Source organism: Neopsephotus bourkii, unplaced genomic scaffold, assembly GCF_033783945.1.
Source record: "Neopsephotus bourkii isolate Nb327-2 ecotype Australia unplaced genomic scaffold, CSIRO-AGI_Nbou_v1 NB_53, whole genome shotgun sequence".
Taxonomy (NCBI): Eukaryota; Metazoa; Chordata; class Aves; order Psittaciformes; family Psittacidae; genus Neopsephotus; species Neopsephotus bourkii.
In genome coordinates, this window is record NW_026900570.1 from 10,018,585 (window position 1) to 10,023,399 (window position 4,815).

Below are 4,815 nucleotides of genomic sequence, written 5' to 3' on the forward strand. Positions count from 1 at the left end.
TCGATCCGCAATTCTAACCCTGCAGCGCTGTGGCAGACGCAGAGGGAGCAGCCGGCTGCGCTGTGAGCGCCCCGCTGCCGGGGAGAGCTTCCGTCCCCTCCTCACGGGCCGCCAAGGCGGGCAGACGCCGCTAGGGGGCACCGTGTGCTAGCGAGCGGGCTCGGGGTCAGGGTCCCGCCAGGGGCCGTTGTGTGGACCCACGGCCTCAGTCACCTCCATGGGCGACCGCGCCGTTGGCGCTGAGCAGTTCGGGGCTCTGTGCGCGGCGCGTTGCCTTTTGTGCTCCTGTGCCCCTCTGCCCCGCCAGAGAGCTGCGGTTCCTCGCACCGACCACCTAGCAGGGCAGGCGGCTGCCGGGCTGCAGGTAGCTATCTCCTCAGAGGGCTGGAGCTTTGCTGGCTTCCTTCAAGCTGCCGTGTGGTTTTCTTCCTTTAAACGTGTTTGTGTTCTGTACAGGCCCTTCCCACCCCACAGACCTCTTCCCCATCTCTGATCTTGGAGGGGACACTTCCACGGGTAACAGAAAAGCCAAGTACGTAAGAACACTAATGGCTCTGGGCCGGCTGTTCCTGCTCTCCTGGTGTACCTCAGTGGGCCATTAGCCTTTTCCTTGTGTTTTTGGCCTGTACAGAGCTTTGTGCCCTCTGGAGCCCTGATGTCCTTTGTTGCAGAGCTCAGTGCAGAGGCTCAGAGCCTGTCCTTGTACAGCCACCTGCCTACCTGTAAGGAGAAACCGGATGGATTTCCTTCAGGTGCAGTGCCACTGAGGACTCCCTGATGTGTAACCTTCATGAAGTCACTTAAGTAAAAACTGTGGAATTCATACTTATGCTAAACACACAATCAGCTCCACTGCCACCATAGAATCATAGAATCACAGAATGGTAAGGGTTGAAAAGGACCTTAATATCATCTAGTTCCAACCCCCGCCACTCAACCAGGTTGCTCAAAGCCCCATCCAACCCGGCCTTGAACACTGCCAGAGATGGAGCATTCACAACTTCCCTGGGTAACCTATTCCAGTGCCTCACCACCATAACAGGAAAAAATTTCCTCCTTATATCCAACCTAAATTTCCCCTGTTTAAGTTTTAACCCATTACCCCTTGTCCTATCACTACAATCCCTAATGAAGAGTCCCTCCCCAGCATCCCTATAGGCCCCCTTCAGATACTGGAAGGCTGCTATGAGGTCTCCACGCAGCCTTCTCTTCTCCAGGCTGAACAGCCCCAGCCTTTACAGCCTATCTTCATACAGGAGGTGCTCCAGCCCCCTGAACACCCTCATGGCCCTCCTCTGGACTTGTTCCAACAGTTCCATGTCCTTTTTATGTTGAGGACACCAGAACTGCACACAATACTCCAAGTGAGGTCTCACGAGAGCAGAAAGGGAGGATTACCTCCTCCAACCTGCTGGTCACACTCCTTTTGATGCTGCCCAGGATACAGCTGATCATGCAGAGCAAGAGCCATTTGTCACAGACAAGTACAGATCCTCTGTGCATCCTTCTATATCATGATATGTAAAGCGGTGACTATAAAATTTCTATTCCATTGAGCTGCATGTAATTGAATAATGACATAAAAATATTGTGAAAAGCTGTGTATTTCTGAATAAGTACAAAAATATTCTCCTAGGCATTTTCTACTCTTTCATTTAAGCATATTTTTTTGCAGGGAGGTACATGGAAATGTCACAAAATTCAATATCTTCATTTGAACTGCAAAATAGTGATATAAGATGCAAAAAGTCAGACCTGTGCAGTGGGTGAATCATTATCAAATCCATTCTTTGGTGAAGCTTTGAGACATTTTTGTATTTTTCTCTTATTTCCAGCTGACTTGTCTCCATTGATCTACAGACACTTGAGAAGCACCGGAGAGGCGGGAAGAGTCATTCCTGATGAGAAATGGATTTTTTCCCCCCACGCTCATTATTGTAGAGGACTGTCAGTTTCCCTTGGCAGCCTGTACAATGGGCTTGCTCTCTAATAAATGCAGATAGCATTAAATTAATGTTTCATTCCCATGGTGACAAAGAGTGGCATCCAGTTACAGCACAGGATAATTCAATGACAGTATGGCCACAAACAACTACCTTGCCTGTTATGGGCTAATCAGAAATGCAGGCTGTTTGAATTTGACTCAAAGCATCCACGTAGCTTGGAGTGAGTTTATTAACCTGGAGACATACTGGTGAAAATGAGCTAGGAACCTGGAAATGAGATAATATGCATAAAAAAGAGCCAAAGCACATAAAAATAAGCATAAATGTGTGAGTCAGTTTTAATGAAAATTTTCCTTCTACTCTTCACCCAGCTCTAACTGAAACCTGTGCAGGAGCTGTCAGTGGAGGAGACCTGCATCCACACCTGCATGCAGGAGTGTAAGTACGTGTGGAGATGAAGAAGAGGATCCTTGTTTTGTATGCTTGGCTAACAAAGCTGGTAGAGATCAGGCTGCCAGAGAGGAAAATGGTGCAGTTAGGCTTTGTCGTGCTCTTTGGGCAGAGTTTGGCCACGTGTAAAAGCTGCAGAGAACCAGCCCCAGAGGTATTTGGGAACTGTTAAATGAAGGAGCTCCAACAGACAAGCAGATCCACAGCAGAGAGACTCTAAAGGCTGTTGAAGGCTGAAGAGTGACCAGAGCCTTCCAGCACTCTGCCGTGCTACTGTGAAGGGAGCTTCTGGCCCTCAGGCAAGACCTAGCTCTGGCGTTCCTCTCTCTTCTCCTCTGCTGCTTTTGTCCCCTTTTGCTGGATGCGTAGCTGATGGGCTTTCATTAGGCTCAAGAGCAAATGCATCTTTCTTTTGAATTTATAATACACATGGGTAGATACTCTGCAGGGAACAAGACACTGAGCTCTTTGAGGCAACTTGTAAAGAAGGAGAGATTTTGCAAGGACAAGGAATTCAGACTTCATTATTATGACTTGCCCCAGGGTTATGTTCTGCACATCAGCAGTTCTGCATGAGAGGAAGGACCAGCAGCAGAGGGTTCCCCTTTTGCTTGTGTTTAGCTGTATGTGCTGCATGTTTCTGAATGCCTATTTTGCTGCATGTGTGAGCTTGGGATAAAATCTCATGTGTGCTAGTTGCTTTTTTCTTTTCATCAGATTAGTTATTTAAAAGCCTCTCATTCATGTCCCCTAGAATTATTCTAAAGATTCTCATTACACTTGTTTATTTTTTCTTAATGAAAGCTCTTGGAGCCACATCTGGCATATCTTATTGATCATAATCTCATGGCTGGAAACTCATCTTGGTAACTATAGCAACAGAATTTTTTATGTTTTTTTTCTTCAAATGCCAACAAAACTCCACCAAAACTGTAATAAGGAGGAGCAGATAATTTAAATTACCATGTAGCCAATACCCTTTTTTCTGTAACCAATTCTGAGTTTACTACTTTGATACAGAAAACAATGGATAGGAACAAAATCTTTTGACAGTTGTATCTGCTATGGAAGCTCGTGAAAGAGAATGACGTGGATGAAAATGGTGTCTTGAGAGTCCTTTTTGCTGGCCATGCACTGCTGTCACACTCCAGTGGGTTGCAGGCGTCACAGGCAGACCAGGGCATGAACCCCAGAGAAGGGGACCTGGGAGCATGTATTTGCAGCCCTCACTCTGCTAGACAAGAAGCCAGGCAGGGGTCTGAAACACTGCCCATGGCAGCTCTTGGGGGCTAAAGGCATTCCCAGAATGTGCCTAAGGGTTAAGGTGAAGTGATATAGACAGAAATTATAACTTTCTGTAAGTGCATTCTGATACCTAAAGACTCCTTTATGGAGGTTGGCACCAACATGTTGTTCTTATCAGCGATTTTCTCAGGCACAAGTCACCTCTGAACCAGGAGGCCTGCAGAAAACCTGGCCTGCATTACAAGACTGCTCTTCTCTCTGCTTCCAGCTCCCCTGTACAGCTCTGAGAGCATTTGGGTCAGTGTTTCTTCATCATGCATAATAGCGGCATCCTGCTAGCACTTGAAAATGGTGATGCTGGGACAGTCAAATGAAGCAGTGGGTGGATGCTGTTGCCTCCCTTGCTTTCCCTTAGGGCTTTCCAGCAAGGCAAGCTGAGAACCACCCTGAGCCTCCAGCCAGAGCAGAACGTCAGATCCAGCTGCAGCTGCCTGCCTTTTTCAGGTCTGCAAGAAACTACATATGGCTGGAAACAGTATTTCTAAAAAATTTCCAGAGTTTCAATCTTTGGCATCATCTCTTCAGCAGCTAAAAAAAAATTTGGCCCTTTGGAAGTGCTGGAGAGCACAGCCATCACTGAGAAAATGGCAGAAGGCAAAGGGTTCCTTCCCTGGGGCCTGCCAGCGCTCCCCAGATAGGGGCTAGAAACTGTTACCATCAGCTCCTCAGTTGGTGATCAGTGTAATATGCTTTGGTAGCCTTAACATGCTCCCCCAGATGGCACTGAGGTCCCATTCCGGGCATGGGAGGTGTCCCTGGAGCATGCAGCCTAGGGCAGGGCTGAAGCTCTTGGCAGCACCCAGCAAAAGGCCTATATTTTTTATTGTTATTGAAATCAAGCTTGCAGCTGGAGGACAAGTCACCTGAGGGCTTTGATGCTCTAAATATCACCTATTTGACCCCTACTTCTATGTAGTCCTCCTCCTCACAGCCCCACAGCAATGTGGTGCAAGGCTTTCCCTGCAGATGCCCTTTCCACCCAAGAAGCCCCATAGAACAACCTCTTTATCCTGCTCAAAACCCAGGCTGGGTTGGTGGTTTTTTTCCAGCGTCTTCCCTGGGTTATGTTAAATGTCCATCCATCCCAGTGGATGGCTGTGGCTGGGTGCAAGTG

The 4,815-nt window shown here is 47.8% G+C and overlaps 1 long non-coding RNA gene across 1 annotated transcript; it reads left to right on the forward strand.

The window, feature by feature from the left end:
* Window positions 1-304: 304 nt before the first annotated feature.
* LOC133209646 (uncharacterized) lies at window positions 305-3,496 on the forward strand. Its single transcript, XR_009724714.1, has 2 exons — window positions 305-516; window positions 1,836-3,496. It is a non-coding gene; the product is annotated as an uncharacterized LOC133209646 (long non-coding RNA).
* The last annotated feature ends 1,319 nt before the right edge of the window (window positions 3,497-4,815 follow it).